The sequence below is a fragment of the Saccopteryx bilineata genome, chromosome 6 (assembly GCF_036850765.1).
Source record: "Saccopteryx bilineata isolate mSacBil1 chromosome 6, mSacBil1_pri_phased_curated, whole genome shotgun sequence".
NCBI lineage: Eukaryota > Metazoa > Chordata > Mammalia > Chiroptera > Emballonuridae > Saccopteryx > Saccopteryx bilineata.
Window position 1 is genome coordinate 19,610,852 of NC_089495.1, and position 13,524 is coordinate 19,624,375.

A 13,524-nucleotide genomic window follows, 5' to 3' on the forward strand; every position below is an offset into this window, starting at 1 on the left:
TAGTCAGGTGGGGCTATACAATTAATAAATCACTTATTGCAATAAATGCAGATGACTGTAAGTAAATTAAAGAAAAATAATTCTAGGGATATAAAGCAGGCATCGGAAATATATTGTAACTAATAATATTGTAATAACTAACTATGTATAATGTCAGGGGGGTTTTAGACTTAATGGGAGTGTACCTGATATTAATATATTGAATGTCAACTGTAATTGAAAATTTAAAAGCCTGACTAGGTGATGGTGCAGTCAATATAGCATTAGCTTAGGACTCTGAGGACCCAGGATTGAAACCCAAGCTTGCTGGCTTAAGCATGGGCTCACCAGCTTGAGCGTGGAGTCACTGGCTTGAGTGTGGGATCAAAGACATGAATCCAAGGTCACGGGCTTGAGCCCAAGGTTGCTGACTTGAAGCCCAAGGTCACTGGCTTGAGCCTAAGGGCTCAGACTTGAGCAAAGAGTCATTAGCTCAGCTGGAACTCCCCATCCAGACACATATAAGAAAGCAATCAGTGAACTACAAGTTGGTGCTTCTCATCTCTCTTCCTTCCTGTCTCTCTGTCTCTCTTTTTCTGTGCTAATAAAAAAATAAAGAAAAATTTTAAAATAAGCACCATGTAGTATACAGATGATGTATCATAGAATTACACAAAGAAGCCTATATAATCTTATTAACCATTGTCACTCCAATAAAACTAATTTCAAATAAATAAATAACATAAAATGGAAAGTGAAAAAAAAAAGAATAATAGAATATAGGAAATTCAGTTAAAATTGACCTAAGCAAAAGTAAAAATATACATATATAATTTTTAATTTTTATTTAACTTATAAGAATGACATTGGTTAGTCTAGTAATATGTTTCAAATGTGCAATTTTATAATACATCGTCTTTATATTGTATTTTGTGTTCACCACCCAAAGTTAAGTCTCCTTTCATCACCATTTATTTCCCTTTTACCGTCCTCTGGCTGTCTCCAGCCCCCTTTCCCTCTTATGATCACCATACCGTTGTCTGTGTATATGAAATTTGCTTTTGCTCAATCTCTTCACCTCTTTTACCCAGCCCCTCATTTCCCTTCTCCTCTGACAGCTGTCAGTGTATACTCTGTCTGTGAGTCTGTTTCTATTTTGTACTTTAGATTCCATATATAAGTGAGATTACATGGTACTTATCTTTCTCTGACTAGCTTGGTTTACTTAGCATAAAGTGAACCAAGGCCTGTCCATGCAGTTGTAGAAGGTAAGCTTTCCTTCTTTTTTATGGCCCAATGGTATTCCACTGTGTAAATGTACCACAGCTTTTTTTATCCACTCATCTATGTGGGCACTTGGGCTGCTTCCAAATTTTGGCAATAGTAAATAATACTATAATGAACATCAAGGTGTATATATTCTTTCAAATTAGTGTTTTGGGTTTCTTCAAGTATATTCTCAAAAGTGAGATCGCTGGGTCATAAGGCAGTTCCATGAAGGAAACTTCATACTGTTTGTTTTCCACAGTGGCTGCACCAGTCTGCATTCCCATCAGCAGTGCATGAGGGTTCCCGTTTCTCCACATCCTCACCAGCACTTGTTGTTTATTGATTTATTGAAGATAGGCATTCTTACAAATGTGAGGTGATATCTCATTGTGGCTTTAATTTGCATTTCTTTTATGGTTAGTGACATTGAATATCTTTTCCTATGGCCATTGGCCATCTGTCCTCTCTGGAGAAGTATCAGTTCAATTCCTTAGCCCATTTTTTTTTAAATTTATTTATTCATTTTTTTGGCTAACTTCATTTGATCAAGTAGCTTAAGAAATGTTACCAATGCATTTATGAATATACTATATAGCTGTTTGAAGTACCACTTAATAGGTGCAATTTAATGACCAGCATAGGAATCATTTAGTTCAAATAGGAGAAATCTCAACTAACATCAATCAGTTATAATGATCCATGCAACTAAAAGGTCCAGAGGAACATTATTGTTGTTGTTATTCAGAATTTTCATTATGTTGCTAAATAATATTTTCATCTTTATCCTCTTTGTGCTTGAAATTTTCCTTCATTGTAGCAAAATATTGACAATATTTCTACTATGTCCTAAAAGCTTGTCAGGTTCATATGCTTGGCTCATCTCAGAACCAGACCCTCTTGTCAGGCAGTACCACACCCTGACTGTCTGGGGTCAATCAAACCTTCATAACTGCTTTTGTTAAATGGAAAAAAGTGGGGAAGGAAATTAGGGACAACTAATTATTGACCACATTGTTCATGTTTGAAATTTAGAAACATTGGTAGAATATTTTAGATGCTAATATCTGTGATGTGTAAATGTTGTGTGGGATATTTAGAGTCATTAGATTACACTGCCTATGTTGTCTTTATGATATGTTTACCGTTATGTTAAATGTATTGCATATTAAGTAATGGACTATACCTTTTTATTTTTTTACCAGAATGCAGATATTACTTAAGGAAATATTCAAAATAACACTGGTTATTGGACTTAATAAATGTTATTTTTTTCTAGTGAACCCTACTACTGATTCTTTTCAGTGCATAGTAGCTATTTTAAGAGGTCACTGATGCTTAAGTTCTCATCTATAAAATCTGTCTTTTGCTAATTTACTAAATTGCCTAGAGAGAGAAAAAAATGTCTATCATTGATCTGTGCTCAAAGTTTATGTTCATGATCTAAAACACCATATAAAAAGATACCAGGAACAATAAATTGAACTTTTTAATTTGCATAAATTTTTCTTATCTTTTACATACACACACACACACACACACACACAAAGAAACTTCTTACTTGGGATTAGCAATGTCCAGGAAAACTATAATGGGAAAAGATTTTTTATTTTTTCCAACCCCCTTTTCTTGGCCATTACTTCTTTCCCTAACTTTATTGAGATACAATTCACAGAGAACACTGTAAGTTTAAGGTAAATGATGACTTGATACATTTATATATTACAAAATAATAACCACCATAACATTAGTTTACAGAGGCATCATGATTAATAATTTCCACTTCATTTTTGTTGTGAGAACATTTAAGACCTACTCCCTTAGCAACTTACAAATATATAATAAATGCTTATTAATTATAATCACTATATTATGCATTAAATCCTCAGAATATATAACTGGGAAATTGTACCTTTGACCTATGTCTACCTATTTTGTTCACTCCTCAGCCTCTGGTCATCCCCATTCTACTCTACGTTTCTAAAAATTTACCTTTTAAAGATTCCATATATAAGATGAAAAAGTTTTTATCCTTCTTTGTCTCACTTGTTTCACTTAATTTAATATGCTCAAGGTCCATCCATGCTGTCACAAATGACAGGATTTCTTCTCTCTCATGGCTAAAAAGTATTCTATTATGTATCATCTCACATTTCCTTTTATCTAGTTATACATTGAAGAATGTTTAGGTTGTTTTCATGTAATTGCTATTATAAAAAATGCTGTAATAAATATAGGGATACCAATATATCATTGAAATTCTGTATCAGACAATTTCTGGGTCATTTTGTAACTCTACTCTTATTTTTTGAGGACATCTATACTATTTTCCATAGTAGCTGTAACAATTTTAACTTCCATCAGCAATGCACATGGGCTTCTTTTTGTCCACAGTCTCAGCCACACTTGTTATCTCTTGTCCTCTTGATAGTAGCCTTTCTAACAGGTGTGAAGTGATGTCACATTATGGTTTTGACTCTACACAGTAAAAGAAGAATCTACACAACAAAAAGGCAGCCTATAAAATGGGAGAAAATATTGACAGACCATATACCTGATAAAAAGTTAATGACCAAATATATATAAAGAAATCGTATAACTCAATAAAAATTACCAAAAGCCAAAATTGTCAGTTAAAACCAAAAAATACCAAAAGCCAAAATAATGAGCTGAGCACCTGAACAAACATTTTTCCAAGAATACATACAAATAGTCAATGAGTACTTGAAAAGACACTCAATATCACTAATCATCTGTGTTGCTAGTTCTATTCCTGTGGTCAGATTTTGAAATCTCTTGGGTAGTGATCTTTCTGTTATTACACAAAGGAAAATATTTTTATGGAACAACTCATCTGTGGAACTTCCACAAGGCTGCTGATTTCTAAACTTGTTTATCTAATGATAATGACTCACTAGTGCTTTGTATGCTCAGAAATATTTGTCTTGGACTCAGTGTATCCTCCATAGATCTGTCTTTTTGAAACTTTTCAATAAACCCACTCAGTCCTGATAAGTGACTGCCAAGTATTTGCATTTTGCATACATTTCACAGAGTGTAGATAAGGAAGAGGGGAATAATATGGATGTGTGATATTGAGTATATTTTCAGGTACCTGTTGGCCTTCTGCATATTTTCTTTGAAAGAATGTCTAGCAGTAAATTAATGGGAAATTATGTTCAGTGAAACTGTTTGGGATAACATTTTATACTGTCTATAAAATAGGGATTCTCATAACGTATGGAAGAAGGAGAGTTTGGGGTTTGCAATATAATGAACATATTAGTAGGAATTATTCTATTTCAATTAGAAAGTATTCTTTTTTATTAAATTCATTGGGGTGACATTATCTAATAAAATTATATAGAGTTCAAGTGTATAATTCAATAATACATTTATTCTTAAAGAAATAAAATGATTATAATGTATATTTTTTCTACCTTCAAGAAAATCCATGCTGTGAGGTCATAGCTGACTAGTAAGCAAATTTAAACTCTTATATTCAAACTATATTAAAGCACATACAGTTTCCTATTAATAAAATACATAGTTTCACGGTTTTAGGTAATTGCTTATTGAAAAATAACCTTTAAATATTTATTCTTATTAGTAAGCAGACTTAGGTCGAAATTCAACTTTATGATAAAAAGGTAAAGAATAAATATACATTTACTTTACAATATTAGGTAACTAAAATACAGATACATTCTTACCTCTTCTTTATCTATCTAAGCTAAAGATAATGGCTTACTGCTGCTTTGAATTCTTAGGAGTAGTTATGTCAGTAAACATATTCACTTTTCATTAACTAACTTCACATTTATGGACTATAATTTTGCTAAGGATGAATCAAAGTATTCAAAGTATGTGTTTGAAAAATTATTCTTTAATTTGAGGTACAAATAAATTGATAATTTTTCTTGTCTACATTTCATTCCTTATATTTCCTATACTATGAACAGAGGGCATGACTTGATTTTTCTATATTATTCTTGTTCACTGAACGGATGCTATAGCTTCTTAAATATTTCTCTTAACTACATAGGTGAATGTAAAAAAAATGACAACATGTGTGACCAGATGGTGGTACAGTAGATAGAGTGTCTTCCTGGTACGCTGAGGGCTCAGGTTGCAAACCCACAGTCGCCAGCTTGAAGGCAGTCTCATCTGGCTTCAGTGGGGGCTCACCAGCTTGAGGAGGGGATCATAGACATGACTTCATGGTCGCTGGCTTGAAGCCCAATGTCACTGGCTTAGGTTCAAGGTTGCTGGCTTGAGCAAAGGATTACTGTCTTAGTTGGAGCTTCTTGGTCAAGGCACCGATAAGAAACAATTAATGATCAACTGATGTAATAATACTATGAGTTGATACTTCTCATCTCTCTCCCTTCCTGTCTGTCTGTCTCTTTCTCTCTCACATAAAAAAATAAACAAAAAAAGAAGAAAAATTACAACTTTCACAATTAGACTAAATAATAATTGAGTTTTAAAGTTGATAATTTTGCAAAACCAATGCCAATTACTGGTGTGTGTGTGAGTGTGTGTGTGTGTGCCTCTGTGCTTGAGAATTGTAATTTAAGAAATTTATTGTGACTATTCACCTGTGCTGTCAGTATTAAACATCTCCACAGATGGATCATTAGGAAAACTACAGATGGTTTATTTGAATTGCATGTTTAGATTGATAGTTTAGTGTATAAACTTTAGGCCCGTGTTTCATCTCTAGAATAAATGAATATTTATAAAGTTAAATAAAGTTCTTCTCTAAATGCAGTTATTCAGTTATCATTTTAATGTTGTTGCAATCGGAGATCAAATAAATATTTATTGTATTTGTGTATTCTGTATGTTTAAGTCTAAGCAGATAAGAATATTTAAATTTTGAAACAAGTGTATGTAACTATTGCAACAACTTCAGAAAAAGTTTTTTAATTTTAATTGAGTTAAAAGAGTTTATATTGATAGTATTCTACTTCTATGACTGTTGAATTAAGCTTTACCAACGTGCTCTGGCTGGTGCTCAGTCCATGGAGTGTCGTCCTGGCAAGCTGAGGTCGCAAGTTCCATATCCAGTCAGAGTACAAACAAGAAGCAATCAATGAGTGCACAACTAAATGGAACAATGAATTAATGCTTCATTCTCTTTCTCTCTCAAATTAATGGGAAATTTAAAAAAAAAAAAGCTTTACCAATATAATTAAACCTTTATTTTTCATAGTGATTTGAATTTATTTAATGATTCATGTTGTTCAAAAATTAACTGCGCTCTGCATTTAATTTTCTTTCAGACATGGTTTTAGAAAAGTCATTTTGGAATATATCTGTGTTTTGTATCTGTGCACAAAGGTCTTAACATGGTTTATTGTCAAACAATTCTGGCAATAATATAAAAAGAATTTATTTAAGTTATACATTTTTCAGATGATATACTTGGCAGTTTTGTGAAATAATAGCATGTTAATGTTTTAATGAAAATGATTATTAGTTATGACACATAAAATATATTCTGGAGAGGCTACAATGCTTAAAATATTTTTTTTGAAACTTAATGCTTAGCCATTACAAAATATGAAGTGATTATATTATCATATAGATAGAAGAGAGATAGAATAGAATGAAGCAATATATGCAAGGGGCTTTAAAGGCCTCCCTTGTGAGGATCTGCTACAAATGCAAAACTCACAGTTAAATGGGTCGCTTAGTTCCTGGTTAATGTGGTTCAAAGTGTGGGTTTAATTTTAGTAGATATCAGTTATGTAACACTGGTCATTTCTCAGAAAACAGTGTGGTCAAAAGAAGGGTGCAGGCCCTGGCCGTTTGGCTCAGTGATAGAGCGTCGGCCTGGCGTGCAAGAGTCCCGGGTTCTATTCCCCGCCAGGGCACACAGGAGAAGCGCCCATCTGCTTCTCCACCCCTCCCCCTCTCCTTCCTCTCTGTCCCTCTCTTCCCCTCCCGCAGCCAAGGCTCCATTGGAGCAAAGTTGGCCCGGGCGCTGACCATGGCTCTGTGGCCTCTGCCTCAGGTGCTAGAATGGCTCTGATTGCGGCAGAGCAATGCCCCAGATGGGCAGAGCATCACCCCCTGGTGGGCAAGCCAGGTGGATCCCGGTCGGGCGCATGCGGGTGTCTGTCTTCTGACTGCCCCCCCCCCCCCCGTTTCCAACTTCGGAAAAATACAAAAAAAAAAAAGAAGGGTGCAACACAGAATAAGTACATTCTCACTTTTGCTCAGAAAGGAAGAAAACAATTCTGAGCCATTGTCATTGAACAGTAATTCACACCAGCTTTAGATTTATACAAAACCGGGTTTTAATTTCCATTTTGTTTTTGGCTGTTAAGTTACCAAGAAAACTTTTGTTCCTTCTTCTGTTTTCGAGGTAAAACAGTTTAAGGCAAAATAATAAGTACGTATATAATTTAAGATACCAATTATTTTTATGACAGGTTTTACTGATGTATGGTGCATGTTGTAGAATTAATTATTTTCATGCTTTATTCTGAATTATCCATGCCATCTAAAGATTATTGGCAAAGAAAAATAAAATGTATTTAGAAAGTGAATGGACCCCTGACTTAGTACATGCCTTTATATCTACCTGATACTTTTGCATTGATGATTTTTTTTAAAATTTCTATTCATAAAGTCCTCAGATCATATCAGGGTAAAAAAGAAGAGATGATAATGCTCAAATGAAATATGTAATTTCATTCCCCGATATGATTCAAAGTATGGCGCAAGTGCTCCAGTAACCCCAGAACAACTAAGAAAGCACAGAGTGGACTAACACTAACCGTGTGGCACCCCAGGAACCCAAGTTGTGCCTCTGTCAGCTCTCAATTAGTGCAGCTCCACACTGAGAAGGAGATTTAAAAACAATAGGACATCATTAGTGGACATTCATAGTACAATATTTTGCCAACCTACCAAATGTCTGTTTATGAGCCATCCACAGGGTCCCACTGAAAAAGAAAGCAATTTGTTAGCCCTGTGAAACTTGGGGCACAGGGATGAGATTATAAAGCAAAAGGGAGGAAAAGACCACACACTCCTTCCTACCCATCGATGGATCTGTGTTCCTTAAGAAAGCTTGACATGGGGTAGTGCAGTCAGTTAAATGACTTAAGGATCCTTCTCTGGAATTAACAATTTGAAGAAATCCAACTATCTTGGTTAAAAGGTAAGCATTTTAATATAAGTCCAAATCTTTGATTTGAATAATTTTATAATGTCTTCCAAAAGATATTTTAAAATCACTAAATCTAGAATCAAAGACGAGGGGGTTAAAAGTGGCCTCTAGAAGCAGTGTAAAGAGGATGGCTTTAATCCTTTCCTTCCTTATCAGTTTCTAACTGCTAAATTTAACCCACTAACAAAAGATACAGAAAGGATTTACTTTGCAATGGGCCCTAAGGATGTGCTTGTAAAATAAACCAGGGAGACTACTTCCATATGCAGAGGGTACTTATTATGTGTGAACGCAGGCATGCTTCCTTTTTCTGTGGTACAGAAATGTTATGCTGTAGTAAAATTAAATGTGAAATTGTGATACCACTTTACTGAATAAAAATGAAAGTGCTACAACACTCTTTTATGATAAGCATTCCCTCTAGAGCATGAACAGTGATCACATCAGACTCTTCTTTCCTCATCCTTTTTTTGTTGACAGTCTTTGCTAGTGAGGAGATTAATTTTGAATAATACTATCAGTATCATTGTTGAGGATTTTGTTGCTCATTATATGCATGGCTGTACAGAAATGGAACTGTTTTCTAAAAAGAACACTAATACAAAAAATAAATAAATGCATAAAAATAAAAGGAGTACTAACACAAGGAAAAGGAGTACTATATTAAAAATAAATATGATTGGTTAGTTTTAGATTGTTTAGTATTAGATTTTGGTGGTATATAATATCAAGCTGTTGGATAATTTTTGAGTTCACTAACAAAGGGAAATAGAAATATGTAATCTCTAATTGTGTAAATGGTTGTCTAGAATATTTATTATCTCAATATATTAGTGTCTTTGTGTGGGGGGATATTCTGAAGGTGCTTATAAGTCATATCAAATCTCTGAAGAATTAATTGGTTTTGATTTTATTTTTCTATGTAGACAAATTTATTAAATGTGAATAAGTGCAATTAATAATTTAATTACTCATTTTTGGGTAATATACTATTAATTATTTGTTTTTACATAATTATTTTTTATGCTATAACTTTCTTTGAAGATGCTACATGCTATTTAGGTATAATTTATCCCTTATCACATGATTCTTAAATCTTATTGCACAATTTAGAAATTAGAATTTCTAAATTTCCCTAAAGAGTCAGCTTACGCCCCCCAAAAAATAGTGAGCAAGCTATCAAAGATTTTTCAGAAAAAGAGATAAAGATAGAATACACTCTACAGTCCTCAGCTAACAAATTTAATGCCCTCACAATACATGTACATTCTCTACAGTCTCTTGTCTACCCTCTATCCACCACTGTTTGTGGTTGCATTAATTGCTGATATTTACACCTCGAGGACCTTCTTCCCAGAAAGATCTTACCTGGTCAAGTATCCTATATATTGTTAAAGCATTTCAACCTAGCCTACATCTTGTCTGCCTTCCACCCTTCTTTCATTTTCAGACTCACTTTGGAAAAACAAACAGACAGGGTTTACGTTTTTGTTTGTATATTTGTCTTTTGTTAATAGGGCCATCTTCTTTAGAAAGCAGTTTAACAACCACTTTTTATTACCATTGCATGTCCCTGGGATGCCTTCATTACTCTCCACCATTTTGACTCTCCATTAAAGGAAGAAATATTAATGAACAACATATTCATAGTCTGTTAAATCGAAATGGTCCTTAGAAAGTCAGGTAAACTGCAAATCTTCAGAGATGTCAGAGGAAAATAAAGAGTATCAGGGCAGTAAATGCAGAGCAAATTTTATGAATTAACAACACTGCTCCTAAAGAAGACTGATGGTGAAAAGGATTATTAGTTAAATGTCCCAAGTTTCACTGTTGAGGAAAAGAAAACATTATTTCAGTTGGGTGGGTGTAGCTGAGTAGTTGACATGACTAATTTACTTTTTATTTGATATATTTGATATGTTACAATTTATAATTTTAAAGTGTAGAACATGATACTTAGATACATTTACATATTATGATAGTTGCCATTGAGTCAATATTTATCACTTTATATTATTATAGTGGAGCATTATTGACTATATTCATCATACTATTCATTAGATCTCGATGACATTATTCACTAATACTTTGTACCCATCACTCTCATTTCCCCATCCTCTTTTCCTTGTTAGTTGACATTTTACTCTCTGTTTTTATAACAGGTTTGATTTTGTTTGATTTTGCATATAAGAGATGTCATACATTACTTGTCTTTTCTGTTGGACTTAACTCAGCATAATGTGCTCACAGCCCATCCATGTTGTAACAAATCTTTCTTTCACATGGTTGAACATTCCATTGTGTGATACGCCACATCTTTTTGTCTTTTTATCCATCAGTGGGCATTTGGGTTGTTTCCATATATTGGCTATTATAAATAATGCTGCGATAAACATGGGTAGATGTACCTGTATCTCATTAAAATCTTGTTCTCATGACTTTTGAGTATGTACCCAGAAGTAGAATTGCTAGATTGTATGGCAGATCTATTCTTAATTATTTGAGAAAACTCTATATTATTTTATTTCATATTATTTATTTATTTTTAAGTAAATTTATTAGAATGATACTGGTTAACATAATTAGACTGGTTTTAGGTGCCATTTGAACCTCCATATTCTTTTCAATGGGATTAGACTAATTCATGTTACCCCCAACAGCGTATAAGTGTTCTCTTTTTATCACAACCACTCTCAAAGATTCTCTTTCCCTTCCATTTATGGACTGAATTGTGCCCCCCCGCCCAAGCTTTACAAGATAGAATCCCAATCCACAGGACTTTAGAATGTGACTGTATTTGAAGGTAGGTTCTCTGTAAAGAGGTAATGATGTTAGCATGAGATCTTTAGGGTATTCAGAATGACTTATGTTCTTATAAGAAGAGAAAATGTAGGAACAGACAGGTTCTTGTGGAAGTTTGTGTAAAGCCCCAGGGGAGAAGTTGGCCATTTATTAGACAAAGAGAGAGGCCACTGAAGAAACCAACTCTGCCGATATTTTAGTCTTGGACTTCAAGTTTCTAGAATTATGAGAAAAGAAATTTCTGTTATTTAAGTCACCTAGTCTCTAGTAATTTATTATGGTAACCCTAGGGAACTAACATGGTACCTGAATCAGTAAGGACAAAATGCATGTCAGCCATTGGGGGAGGACTGAATAATGCTAAAAAATATGGGATTTTCAGTGACAACATAAAATGCACAACTTCGGTAAGCCACTATCCGAAAGGTCACGTTACTTTGCTTCCATCTGACCATCTGTATCTGAAGCTTTGGTCTTGTTGAAACTCGGAATATGTTTGTCCAAAATGAATTTACTCTGTACCTCTTCTGAGCAACAATATACAACTCTGAGAAACCTTTTGCCATCAAAGGAAACTAGCATTGATTTGTTTACCCTTATAGCTACTTTGCTTTTGGAATGTTTTGAGAGAACTTACTTTGTTTAAATTAATGTAGAAGGCAATAACTGAGATCAGATGTCAGATGTGTACAAGATTTGTCCAGATGATTACTTAGTAAATTATCTGATGTCTAATCACTGGGCTGTACACCTGAAACTAATATAATATTTTATTTCAACTCTAATGGAAACATTAATTTTTTTTTTTTAAAAAAGCTAAGCGTTAAAATATGTTGACAATGACTTTTTAAAGAAAATTCATGTTGCCTGACCAGGTGGTGGCGCAGTGGATAGAGCATCAGACTGGGATGCCGAGGACCCAGGTTTGAGACTCTGAGGTTGTCAGCTTGAGCGTAGGCTCATCTGGTTTGAGCAAAAGCTCACCAGCTTGGACCCAAGGTTGCTGGCTCGAGCAAGGGGTTACTCGGTCTGCTGAAGGCCCGCAGTCAAGGCACATATGAAAAAGCAATCAATGAAGAACTAAGGTGTTGCAATGTGCAATGAAAAACTAATGATTGATGCTTCTCATCTCTCCGTTCCTGTCTGTCTGTCCCTGTCTATCCCTCTCTCTGACTCTCTGTCTCTGTTAAAAAAAGAAATTAAAAAAAAAGAAAATTTATGTCTCTTAGGTATAATGGTATAAATGCATACTTTGCACTGTATTGGCTGTGAAAGTTATAAGATTTTGAAGCCAGAAGACTAAGCAGTGGTTTATTTCAACTTCCATAAAATATGGCCAATGTTTTTACATTTCTGGCAGACAGCGATTTCAACAAGGGGAATGAATATTGTTTAGAAATGTATCAGTATTAGGCCCTTACAATTCTATATTGTGATCTGGAGATCTTTAGATGAAGGCTTACATGCAGAGTAAAGAATGCATTCTGAGATGGGTTTTTCGCAATCAGGCTGCTTTTAGTCTTCGTGTTCATCTTCATTGATCGAGAGTTCCAGAATATGTAATGGATGTTCCTGCATGCCTCTGTGCCTTTGCTTGTGACGTTCACTCAGTGGGCCCGGCTCTCCTCGTTCCTGCTGCCCTACCCCTGATACTCTCCTACTCTAGCTGATTGTTGTCAACTTGCCAGGTGCTTAAAGAGCACCAAGCAAAATATTTTCTCATTTGTGTTTCTATGACATGGTATATTAATATATTTATATTAATGTCATTCAGTAATTCAGAGAAAATTAACATCATCTACTTTGGGCCAGGCACTGTCCTAGGCACTAGTTATACATCTGGGAAAATATTAAAATCAATGTTTTCCTTCATTTGCTCTCAAATAATTTTGAGGGCTACTCCAGCATAGGGAATTTGTACCCCTGCCCTTAGTCTTTGTATCTCCTGTGAGTAATACTTATTGAGATAACTAAGTTTACTTACTATAATTTTACTGTTCTGAACTTAACACTGTCTACTGTATGTCAACAAGATACTACTAAGTATTTGAAAAACCAAAACCCATTCCAATGTGTAGTTAAACAAAAGTTAGTTTATCAACACTTGATGTAATTATTTAGTGTTTTTAATGTTTTAGTCATGGTAAAATACATGTACCTTTTTGATATAAGGGTGAGTGATGAGAAAATCCTTTAGTAAAACTATTTATTACTGTTAAGTAGAATAGTAGTCAGCTTTTCTTATTAAATATCACATTTTCCAAACAGTTTATGTTGTAGAGGAAAGTGTT